Source organism: Sorghum bicolor, chromosome 3, assembly GCF_000003195.3.
Source record: "Sorghum bicolor cultivar BTx623 chromosome 3, Sorghum_bicolor_NCBIv3, whole genome shotgun sequence".
In the NCBI taxonomy this organism is placed as follows: domain Eukaryota; kingdom Viridiplantae; phylum Streptophyta; class Magnoliopsida; order Poales; family Poaceae; genus Sorghum; species Sorghum bicolor.
This window is the reverse complement of record NC_012872.2, coordinates 6569852-6583379: the sequence shown is the minus strand read 5'-3', so window position 1 is coordinate 6583379 and position 13528 is coordinate 6569852.

Genomic DNA, 13528 nt, shown 5'->3' with positions numbered 1-13528 from the left:
TGTGCCAAGTTTTCTTTTTGACCAAAGTTCTAATCTTGACACATGAAATGAAGTGCTGACGAAGCCCATCGATGTGCACATGATTAGAGAAAAGTTGGCTATGTTCTTAGTGGCACAGGTCATCAACAAGAAAGGAGAGTTCTACCATCCTAGTTAACCATCAGTGATGTGTGATTGCCACTACTAATATGAGTCTAGTGTAGTGTTTGACTGAACAAGTTATGTTCATTGTTGTGATGGATTTCGAACAAGTTGTGAACCTGTTGTGAATCTGTCATGAACAGGATCTGTTAACTTGATATCTATTTGAAGAGCTTCTGTTATGAACATGTAGTAATATATTGCTGAGTGCCTTTCATATGTACGTGTTGTGAACATTGTGGTATGTGGCTCTGATGAAAAATACGAGTGACATTAAAGCGTAGACGTGTCACTATTATGATCCTATCTGAGATGTGTATTATTACCGCGCATCACTTGTTTATATGCTGTCAGTGACACATTAGGTTGACATGAGTCACTGATATGTAATTACCAGCGTCACTCATACCTCATTATCAGTGACACGTGTTCTCAGTGTGTGTCACTCGTATATCTTTACTAGTGACGTGTATCCTCAGTGCGAGTCACTGATATGGCCTTATCAGTGACGTGGTTTATCAATGTGTGTCACTGCTATACTAAGATTAGTGACCCGTATATTAAATACGCGTCGCTGGTATCTTAACATCAGTGACGCGTGTCCTAAATATGCGTCACTGGTATCTTAACATCAGTGACGCGCGTACTAAATATACGTCACTGGTATCTTCATAGCAGTGACGCGTTTTTACACGTCACTAATTTGTCCACATCACAGACGCAATAAAAGTGATGCGTCTTTTCCGCGTCACTAATGACCCTCTGGACGCGTCACTAATTAGCTTTTCTGGCATAGTGTATATCGTGTTTACCTATGTTTGCATGCTATATTCCGAGTCGTGTGGTAGATCGCGGGGGTGATATATCCGTTGAGTCCTCTGTAGTCCACCCTCCGAATGTAGTTTCTGTAGACACTAATTACGGGGAGATGATTGCTCTGTTTCTGATTTTCGTCAGTAATGTGCATATGTGTAGATATAACCTACTCCCGCTATGATTACCAAGTATAACTGCACTAATCATAATATGCTAGACTATATAGTTAGAATAACATAGGAAACATCTAAATAGATCATTCTAATTGATGCTAGTGTCATAGACTAGAGTACTCTAGAGATATCCTTTATCATTCTATGTTTGATTATCATTCATATTCATTATATATATATTTATCATGTAACTTACCCCTGCATTAAGTTAGATAGATAATATGTGGTTGCCCTTGAGAGAATACATGCAAGTGATATCTATCTCCTCTCCTTTCCTTCCCATGGGTAGAATTATAAATACGATACCTGGAACTTTCCTTGGTGAAATGCTACAATGGTTATATCCATGCGCTTGCGGATACCTTATTCTATATTCATCATTCTAAGAGAGCATTGCATATTTACAGTGTATTTCTTGTGTCATGCTGGGGATGACAACCTGGCCACTAAGGATAGAGTCTTTACTCCACTCGCATTTCTGGCGCCGTGTCGGGATAGGGTTTAAACTCTACTCTTAGTAAGTGACGTAAGAAATGCCAACAAGCATTTTTGGCGCCGTTGCCGAGGAAGGCTATGGATATTCAAAAGGATTTAGAGACATCACTTGCAAACCACTCTCACATGAGGCACCATTATTATCTCTAGCTTATGTAGGCTCACCCTTGTCTTTGGTCTATTGATGTATCTTATGTAGGGTGATGTATGAAAAGATCTGATCTTCCAGATAATTACACTGACAATCCAGAAGCAATAATCAAGAGAAATAGAGCTAAGTTGAAGAAAGTACACTCATCACAGTCATTATCATCATCATCTTCATCTGAGCTTGGAGTTTCAACTGATTCAGAAGATCAATCAAGAGTTGTTCGGAGTTTGACACCAGAGTTTGAAGCAATGGTTGAGAAATCACTTCGCGAGTTCCCTGCTCCCACCACTGACAACATCCACACTGGACCGACTGTCAATGTTGGGGATGGATCATTTGAGCTCAAGCCGGCGCTGATCAACATGGTGCAGTCAAGCCAGTTTTGTGGAAAGACGCACGAAGATGAAAGTGCTCATCTCCAAAACTTCCCAGAGATATGTAGCACATTCACTATCAAAGGAGTTACAAGAGACGCCATACTACTCCGTCTCTTCCCATTTTCACTCTTGGGAAGGGCGAAGCAGTGGTTCTACGCTAACAAGGACAAGAACACTACGTGGGCGATCTGTTCCACCAACTTCTTGACTAAGTTCTTTCCCGTAGGCAAGACGAATGCTCTGCGAGGGAAAATATCAAGTTTTCAGCAACACAATGATGAGACAATCCCAGAGTCCTGGCTAAGTTTTGTTAGGCCCCTACTGTACCTTCCAGTGGAGGGCAACATTGATTGCTTTTGGGCTCGCTACGAGCTTCATAACCAGTTGAAGTGCAGTTTGCTAGTTGCACCTTTATTCTGATGAGGCTTTCACAAGGGTAGGAGAGGTTTTAAATAACTAGCCGAAGCACGGTTTGGTACCAACACTGGTTTTACATCAGAGTGCCAAGGGTCACTTTCAAGGATGGGAATGGCAATGATGCCTACCGGTACCCTCTTGCTTCAAAGCTATAGAATTGAACCTGGTTACTCATTTATTGGCTAGAAAGTGTGATGAGCGGAGGGCCTATGAGAAAGCCATCAAATTTCTTGTCTGATTTAGCAGTAGTCATGATCTTTAGATCGCAATACGTGGAAGAAGTTCACCCTTGCGCATGTGGCCCTCCCCATCTAGTAGTCCTCAGAGCATCATGCCCTATCCTCATTTCAACTTCAAGAAAGCCAAAGGCAAAAGCGACAAGGAAATAATTGTTATAAGGTAGTGTCATGGGTTAATTTGTAACTGCAGCAAGCATCTTGTTCATTAGATGTCAGAAGTATAGGTCTCCAGTGGCTCGGGTACTCAAGAACACAAGAGAGACATGACGATTTATCCTGGTTCGAGCTATCAAGGCCCTACATCCAGCAGTGAGGAGTTCTTCATGTTGAAGAGCACCCAAATCAGGGGGTTACAATGAAGGAGAATGAAAGTTTGGCAAGGAATCACTCGGTGCTATCCTACTACTATCGGTGCTAAGGTTTCTTTCTCTACCGAGTAAGAGATCGACCCTCTCTTCTGCTGGGTTGCCAATGGGAGGAACTTGGCATATGAAGGCAGTGGGGAAGCTCATCAGCAGTGGCACCGAGATTGATATAACCGAACTAGAAGGAAGAGCAAAACCAACCACAGATCTTGAAGGTTTGGCATTAAACTTCATTCTAGTTATGTACTTATGTAGTATGTACTGTATGGTTCTTATAACTATTATCCATTTTGGCTGAAGATCATATTGGTCTAACTTTATATTGGTGGTCCCCAAGAGCTATCAATATCTACGTTACCGGATGCAATTAATTGTATGCAGGGTTGCTGCTCGAGATTTTCTCTAAAGTCTCAATAATCACTATACTTGTGCCACAACTCGAGATTTAGTTCAATCTACGTACGTGGGCCCTCGTAAGCTATGTATAGTTTCAATATGTAGCTCTCTCTCTCCCACATGTATGACCCATAATACTGTTGCTGTTCGCATTCCCTGCAAGCAACCAAGAAGCACATCGCGTGGTTAATTTGTCTTGCTAAACTGTGCTGCAAGCAACAACTGTGTAATTTCTCTCTTGAATTTGATGAAGCTTATTGGATAGAAAACTAGCAAAGGAATGTATCTGATGTTATGTGCTAACCAAATCTGTCAACACGGCAATCATCTCATTGAGGCCTTGTTTGGATGTTGTCGGATTCACCTCAATCCACATGTGTTGGAGTGGATTGGGGTGGAATTTAGTTCAAGTTACACTCCAATCCACCCCAACACATGTGGATTGATGCGAATCCGACAACATCCAAACAAGGCCTGAGTGTGTTTGGTTCGTTTTCAATACAAGCCTGGCTAGCAAAACTAAGTCAGGCTAGCCTAAGCCTGGCCCTATTAAGCCAAGATAGACTTATTTGGTTCTATGTACTACGCTAACCTGGCTAGTCCTAGAATGTGTTTGGTTGGTTAGTTTGTTTTGATACAGTCACCTCTTCTCTCAAATGGTATGGTTACCTCCATTGAAGCATTTTGTCAAACAATTGATGGGCTTCGAGTAGGACACACGCAGAGCTCGCCAGGACCAAGCGCTTCCGCAGCTCTTTCCTCCCCAACCACCATGTAGAGCTCGCCTACGCCACAACTCTGTCCTCCCCAACCGTCGCGCAGAGCTCGGGAGCACCTCCAAGTGACTATTGGCGCTCGCACCCACCAAGGCACAGAGCTCCACCGTGGGCCGGGGCGGCCCACCTCTGGTCAACAACACGGTCTCCTTCGCTGGCCGGGGAGATGGGTCCTCGTCGTACCCGTACGCCTACGCGTCGGCACCGTCCAGGTCGGTTCTGTGCCCCCTCGCACTCGCGGCCGCCATGTTCACGTGGCTCTGCGTCGCCTCGCACCACCGGCTGTGGTTGTAGAGCGAGCAAGGCCACACGCCATAGGCCGTCGTCCCCATGCCGACCCGCGTGCACTGCCCACGCCTAGCGCCCGCCAGGCACAGGCGCACGACACCTCTCGAGCAGTCGCGCGAGCGCCCATCCCGGCCGGCCCAGACCGCGGGCCGCTACATGGGAGCACTACGGCTCGCCTCCCAAGTCCGAATAGGACCACTACCTCCTCATTCGCCAGAAGCTCCACCGTGGCCGGATCTGAGTGACGAGGGGAGGCCAACGGCGGTCAGACGGACAGCGCGGCCCGTGCGAAGGAAGGGAGAGTGGGGCGGTGACACAGTACGCGAAGTCTAGTGGGGAGGAGCAGTGGAGTTTCGACGAGGAGGAGCTCCCAGAGTTCCGACAGAGGCGACAGAGTGAAAGACCGGCGGTAACGAAAGAGGAGCAACGGGGCTGGTTTTGGCCTGGCTCCAGAAGAAACACCAACCCTGTGTTTCTTTCTCGGCCTGGCTCTGGGAGTACGGATGGACAGTTGAAACCTGGCTTCAGAGACTGGCCTAGGAACCAAACAATACAAGTCTGGCCCAACTAAGCCAAAAGACAGACCAAACACACCCATTGGAGCTGCACCAATTGGTCACCAGAAGATGCCGAAGAAAATCTGGACGTGTCTCCATTTCGGCCCTCAGGCTTGATTTGATGGCGTTTGGTAGCTAGAGGCCTTTCCTCCATCGACGGTGCCAGCACGGTGTGCGCGTGGGCGTTGTGTGCGTCCGTCTGGGCCGGGCCGGCAGCCAGGAGGCCGGCACAACACGGTGTGTGGTGCGCTGATGAGAACAGAGTTGTCCTACGTATTTTGCTTGTTTGGGCTTACATAAACACAGTTGGGCCCAACTAGAATATATAAATATAGTATAGTGTACATACCGTGTTTTTTTACTTTTTCAAAACTATTGGTGCACAGATGTACCGCCCATGCACATTATTAATCCTGCATGCCGTGGATGTAGTCAGTTTGGCAGAAGAACCAACTGTGGAACGGCTATTTCCAACTTTTGACAATCATTTCTTTCTGTCTCAGATACAAGAGATGCTTGTAAGTGACAGTGTTCTGAATTTAACATGGCAATTTAAGACAAAATCGTGAACTCTCGGTTAGATTCCTTGCAACGGAACATATCCACCTTTATTATTCAAATCCTCAGCTTAACATTGCTCATATTTTTCTAGATTTAATCTAAGATTAACGACGTTAGTCTTTCAATCGAAGGTGTCATGTAGAGTTATTCTTTTAGCGGTAGGTGACGTGCGTGCGCCTATAGTGACTTTGTTCTCACAGGGGTAAAAAAATGGATTTTACAAAAGTATTCTTTGAGTGATAGGCGATGTGCATACGTCTATAGTGATTTTATCAATCTCGAGATTATATCTGTCTAACTCATTTCTTTAGAGGTGCTCATAAGGGTAAAATAATATTAAGATAAACCGATTGTGTTCTATTTCTAAACTGACTATACAAGTTTATTTGACTTTGTCAATCTCAAAATTTATTAGTTTAATTTAGTTCTTCGGAAATGCTTACAGATATAAAAAACTAATTGTGTTCTTTCTCTAAACCAACTATACAAGTTGGTTCTTTAGTACCGGTGGAACATCGGCTTCTAAATTTCACAGCTCCTAATTTAACAAAGCTTTAAGCAATTAATATATGTAATCAATCAGCTAAAGTTTTGACAAAATTTAAGGCTCCAAGCAGAAGGGAGGACGACCACAAATTTCTGTCAGTGGAGGAAAGCAACAAGTGGGGTTTTCTCTTAAGATGACAGAATAACAAGAGACGAAAATGAAGAAATCACCAACTTAATATAATATAGATACATATTTATGTCAGTTATTTTTTTAGAAAGGACAACAAAAGCGCGCTTTGCCGCGAATTCTATTTGATGAAGAAAGAAAGAAAAGGCAAGTATCTGTCTAGTTTTTTGGATGGAAACTAGGCTAAAAAAGAGGAGAGTGCTCCACTCGTCCTGCACAACTTTGCTCCAACTAGACATCTATCAAAACTTGTGCCACTATTTGCTCCAACTCGGTCGAATCAACCCTAACTAACAACTCAATTAACAACTAACAAGGCCTGAAGAAACACAATGACCTGCCGGGTGAGACCAAACAACACAACTTGGGACACCATCATGGCTAGACGGCAAGGAGCAACTGGGAAACTAAAAAGCCTAGGAATGTCTCCAAGAAGGAAACAATGCTAAAAGAGCCAATAAGGTAGCCCGCCAAGAGAAGGTTTTCACCTGTGATATCCAGAATAGTAGGAGAGGTAGGAAAATACACCTCTAATAAGGGAACAACATCAGACGTATGTCGTCCAAGCTTTCACCCTTAACTTAAACAACATCCACACCATAACCACTAGAAACCAAACCCTACTAGGGAGGAAGGGTGTGACGATGGATCAACAACAACTTTGCCTTGCCGCCACCCCTAGAGACGCTTGCCAGGAAAAGCACCAGAAGAAGCTTGTCGGAGAGTCCACTCGCCGGCCGAATCCGACAAAGCCGGCCAGCAGCAAGCAGGTCAGCTAGCTCCACACCGAAAGCCAACCTAGGAAAGGAGGAATGTAGATGGCAGGGAGAAGAGGCTAGGATCAGAAGAAGACCCCACTCACCTAGCCCACCATTGTCACAACCCCTTTCGAGCCAGCCCCACATCAACCACTCCATACAAGGCCTCCAATAGCCTCCACTGGCCCCATGCCACCTATTCCGCCATGTCGCACCACCCCCGCTTGCCATGGCTAGTGCTCCTCGGCCACTGAAGCTACTACCATTAGTAGCCGCCGCATCTCCACATGGACCAATCTAGAGAACACTAGATCCAGCAGTTGGAGACCCGGATCTGGTTCCCCTTTGAGCGAGCAGCGCAAGCTAGAAGCACCCGCGCCTGTCCCGACCAACAGGGACGGCAACAACAACACTAGTGAGGTCAGACTTGACCCCTCGAGACCCTCTCCATCTTAGCACATGGAGACAACAAATGTAGGCTAGGGGAAGCCAAATCCGCCCGTACCGACGCAGGATGCGCCGGTGGCTAGCTCCCACATGACAGTGCCAGGTCTGCTCGAAGAAGCCCCACTACACGGGAGAGAGGGATGGAGGGAGAAGAACCTAGTCGCTGCCATCATTGCCCTCCGCCGGACCTCCAACGTCAAGGTCCGATGGTGGTCGGGCCGAGGTAGCACGAGGGCTGGCCCTACGGCGACAGTAGAAGGGGTGTGGCGCTCGAGTCGCCCTAGCGGAGGAGCGACTTAGGGGGTGAAAGAAAGAAAAGTCTCCCGGTACCTCCCCTTCATGTCAGGTTGTGGACATGTGGATTTTGACAATCATGTATTCATGTTGGTTAGGATGAAGTACATGTCAAAAAAAAAGACAACTAATGGATCTGTAAGCAATGATGTTAACTATCTAACAAACAAGATTGTAGCATGAAAGCATTATAGAAAAAGATTTCCAGAGATTAACTCTGCTTAAAAAACAATGAGTAAGGGCTTGGATTGCCAAAGCAACCACAACCAAATCTCAGATATATGTGTGTCCAAGATGTCGTGATTGACAATCTCGTGCACCTTCTCCTTTAAAAGAATGAGATTACACATTGCTTCTTGGAAAGCATATGTGCACCTTGTCCTTATATTAATTATTAAAGGGGTGTTTGGATCAAGGAGCTAATAATGTGCCTATGTTTTTATACCACTTAGTAGAAAGCCTAAATATGGGCTAATTCTAGGCTAATAAGAGCTAAAAAGGGGGCTAATCAATGGTTAGAGTCCATTAGCCTTTATTAACCCATAATTAGCTCATGTTTAATCTATAATTTTTTTACCCTGGAACCGAAACAGGCTCTTAGGAGTCTAGGACACTACGTTTTTGCGGCTGCCTCATTTTTCTTTCACATATAACATATCTAGAAATAGTGGATGTGCCCACAAAACAGCCCGACACGCTGAAAACCAATTTCAAGAACAGTCATATTGTGTTGATTGTTCCTATAATCTAGGGATTTTCACAAACCACTAGTACACAGACATATTATACAAGCGGTTGAGAACATATTTGTATACTGCGCTGGGGGGCTTGTACAAATGGAACAATACCACAGGCGGCGTTTCTCAGCGTCGACTACACTGGGGGCTTGTACAAATAGGACAATATCACAGGCGGTTCACATTGCCTGCGAAAACCTGTGAACCGCCTGCGAAATCATTTTTTAAAAATTGGAAAAAAGATTTAATCTTAGGGAGGGCCCATTAGCTAATCGTAAGTTGTAAGTCGCGTATTTTTCATATTAAATCGTGCGCTTCGCGGCCGTAAAAAAAAAGTTTGTCAGCGCTGGGGGCTTGTACAAATGGGACAATATAGCTAATCGTAAGTTGTAAGTCGCGTATTTTTCACATATAAAATCGTGCGCTTCGCGGCCGTACAAACGTTTCTCAGCGCTGGGGGGCTTGTACAAATGGGACAATATCATAGACGGCGTTGGAGGGATTCGAACTCGAGACCTCACCCTCGCACGTAGCCTCGTCTACCACTCCACCCATCACTCACTTGTGTTTATATTAGAGTTTAGTTCCCCACATATTATCTTAAACCGAGCATACATTGATTATTTGAGGCCTAAACGGATTCCAATGGAAAAGTTGTCAACTACAAAGTTTGATAACTTTTCAAGATCTACAACTTTTATATGGATAGTTTCTCCATCCGAGGTCACTTACAAAATTTGAATTTTAAATTTGTGAGATTCAAATGTAGTTTTCGATGACAAAATGATCTCAAATAAAAAAAATTTCAACTACAAAGTTTCATAACTTGAGATCTACAACCTTCATTTCAGAAGTTTTTCAAATGAGGTCATTTGAAAAGCTTAAAAATTTTAATTTCAAATTATTTTTACTGACGGTTTTCCTAACAAAATCGCATGTAGAAATACATGATTTCTATATGCGTTTTTTTAAGAAAAGCCGCTTGTGAAAATTAATTTTTACAGGCAGTTTTCTTAAAGAACCGCTTGTAGAAATCATGTATTTCTACATGCGGTTTTGTTAGGGAAACCGCCAGTAAAAATTGATTTTTATAGGCAGCTTTTGAGTCGAACCCACTGATTTCTTTTCACAAGCGTTTTTTAATTGAAATCGCCTATAAAAAAATTCACCGCCAACATAGAGCGGTTTTGTACTAGTGGACGGTCCTAAGTCTTACTTACAGATCAGCCATAGAAATTGATTTTTATGACTCCTTTGTATCGCCATATTTTAGAAAAAACAAAATATTTTTTATTCCGGTCTCCTAATGAGTTGTGCTCTCAACCAAATAGTTTAATTAGTTTATGCCTTTTAGCAAAAAGCACAAACAATTTTTTGAACACAAAGCATAAATTGTGCTTTGTGCTAAAAAAAAATGTTTGTGCTTTTATTCATGATTGCCGAAAATTTCTATGACTGCCATTTTCAACATACCGCCTTATAATTTTTTTTATATGAAATCTAGTAAAGAGAAATTCTATACCAAAATCATAGAGTTTGGAGACATTTCACGGTGGGTCATAGAAATCTTTTTTCAAAGGTACTTGGTAAGTAGACATGTCTAGCTACGCCTTGTTTAGTTCCGAAAACTTTTTGGTTTTTGAAACTGTAGCACTTTTATTTTTATTTGATAAATATTATCTAATCATGGAGTAACTAAGTTTATTAAAATTATCTCGTGATTTATAGGTAAACTGTGCAATTAGTTTTTATTTTCATCTATATTTAGTATTTTATGCATGTGCCGCAAGATTCGATGTGACAGAAATCTTGAAAAGTTTTTGGTTTTTGGTTGAACTAAGATTCGATGTAAAAATTTTAGTTTTTGGCTACTGTAGTACTTTCGTTTTTATTTGACAAATATTGTCCAATCATAGAGTAACTAGGCTCAAAAGATTTATCTCACAAATTACAGATAAACTGTGCAATTAATTTATATTTTTATTTATATTTAATGCTCCATGCATGCGACCAAAAATTAGATGTAACGAGAAATCTTGAAAATTTTTGTTATTCTAGCTACAGCTAAGGAAACCGCCCGCAGGGAAATCAATACTAGTCATGTATGAAAATTGTTGATATACCATTAGTAGTAGAGAACGAAGGACATCATGCCAATGTCGTGTAGGTAGTACCGGCACTCTCCGTCACATAGTACTAGGAGATCGTACGTATTCAATGAAAACAGTAGATCACATGGACAGCATGGCAACAGTACGAAGTGTGATGCATATATGGGTGGTGGCGATACGAGAAATTTCTAGGTCTTATCCGCTTGTAATGCCTGTTGACAAGTCGCCTCAACTATGAGAGCATCTGGTGCCGCAAGAAGACATCCAGCTCGCTCTGGCCAGGACTGCTTCACCATCATGATCCCGAACGATGAATCCCCAGCTTCGTTGCATCGATTCTGGGATGAATGAGATGAACCAGCCTTCTGCATTGATCTTCAGCTGGTCCTGTGGTGGAGCAATCCATCTTTTCTGGGCCGCCTCGCAACGCATCCGCTGCTGCTGCTCCTTATCACCGAGATCGTCAATCAGGTTCAAAACATCGGCAGCCACTTCATCATCAGATCGTCCCTTTTTCTCCTTGATTAAATTTGTTGCACACACTCCACCATCTCCATAGAAGAAGCATAATCTTGGTACAAACATCCTCCTCCAAGCCAAGCACAGCTACTGATTGACACGGCAATTTTAGTCACTGGAGCAAAGCAACAAGTGGGGTTTTCTCTTAAGATGACAGAATAACAAGTAGACAAAAATGAAGAGATCACCAACTTAATATAATACAGATACAGATTTATGTCAGTTGTGGACTTGTGGATTTTGACAATCTTGTATTCATGTTGGTTAGTAGGGATGAAAACGGATCGGATACGGACGGATATCACTGATATCATATTTGTTTTCATATTTTTGGTCGGATTCGGATTCGAATACGGATAATGTCAACCATGTCTGATAAGATATGATTGGATGTCGACATCACAAATATACGATTTAAGTATTCGGATACAGATACGGTATCGGATGTTGAATATTCGGACTCGGATACGGACAGATCTGAATCCCTCTAAACGAATTCGGTCTCAAATACGGTCGGAAAATATCCGTACCATTTTCATCCCTATTGGTTAGGATGAAGTACACATGTGGAAAAAAGACAACTGAAGAATCAACAAGATTGTAGCACGAAGCATTATAGAAAATGATTTCCAAATATTAAGTTTGCTTTAAAAAAACAATGAGTAAGAGCTTTGATTGCCAAAGCAACCGCTTCCGAATATTAGACATATGTGTGGCCAGGATGTCACGATTGACAATCTTGTGTACCTTCTCCTTGTATTGTGCGCCTTAATTAAAGGGGTGTTTGGGTCAGGGAGCTAATAATTACCCTATGTTTTTAGATACCGATTAGGAAACCTAAATATGGGCTAATTCTAGGCTAATAAGAGCTAATTGGTGGTTAGAGTCTATTAGCCTTTATTAACCCATAATTAGCTCATGTTTAATCTATTTTTATAAGATGGGCTAATTTGTAGCCCTAGGATCCAAACATGTCCTAACTACTACGAGTCTAGGACACTACGAGCCTGTTTGGTTGGGTGGCTAACCCTAACTAGGCTCCAAGAAGTCACCTTTGGGCTGTTTGATTGTTTATTTGGGGTCCGAAACCAGGCTCCAGGAAGCCACCGACCACCCCTTAGCTTGGCTCTGGATAATGCAGGGAGTAGCTATTTTTTGGGAGCCAGGCTTGGCCAGTGTCCCTTCTCCAATTTGGTCTCCTACCGGTCGAGTAGAGAAGGCATGCGAGCTCTGCCTGCTCCTACCCAACGGTGGTCCTCTGCTTGTCTTCCCCATCGTTGCTCCTCTCCTCCCCCTCCCTCTCTGTTGCACATGCTACACACGCTACCCCACCCCTCCCTCGCCACATCACTTCTGAATCTAGTGGGGGCACCACTTGCGGGTTCCCCAACACCGTCGACTTGGGCGACTTCTCACAGTGCGCTGCCCCAACAACATCCACAGACATGGCGCAATTTTTCGTCGTGAAGAAGGACGACGAGCTCAATGAGAGGAAGTTGGTGCAACATCGCGTGGGTTCGATTGTTGTGTCCCTCCCGAATGCTACTTCCCTCTCGAATGCTACTGCTATGGATTCGGTCGCTGCTGCCATGGATCTCTGCAATGCAATAGTGAGCTCGTCCCACTGCTATCGTGCTCGCGAGAATGGCCGCACGCTAGCACGGTAGGGGGTCTGTGACGCGGTGCGAGGGAGGGGGGGGGTCGCGCGGTAGGGTGTGCGAACTGCCGCCGCGTGATCATCCACCGTGTTGTGACAACCATTCTATGATCCTGCAAACCAAAAATGTTTGACGAAATGACTGAAAGGGGGTAACCTTGCTAGTCAGGCTTAGACAATGCATGCAACTAAAAAAATTAAAGATTGACTTGCTAGAATCTGGCTTAGGCTATCGAAGCTTAGATTCTTGCTAGACTATTAGAAGTAAGCTAGAGAACCAAATATACCCTACGTTCCTACGGGTGCCTCAATCATTCGTCGTGAAGAAGGACAACAAGCTCAACGAGAGGAAGCTTGCGCAGCATCGCGCGGTTTCGATTGCCATGACTCCCGAACGTTGATGCTATGGATTCCGTCACTGCTGCCATGGAACTCTGCAATGCAATAGTGAGCTCGTCCCACTGCTATTGCTCGCGAGGATGGCCATAGGGTAGCGCAGCAGGGGGTCTATGACATGGTGGGGTTGCGCGGTAGGGTGTGCATGCCGCCGCCGGCGTGCTCGTTCACCGCGCTGTGA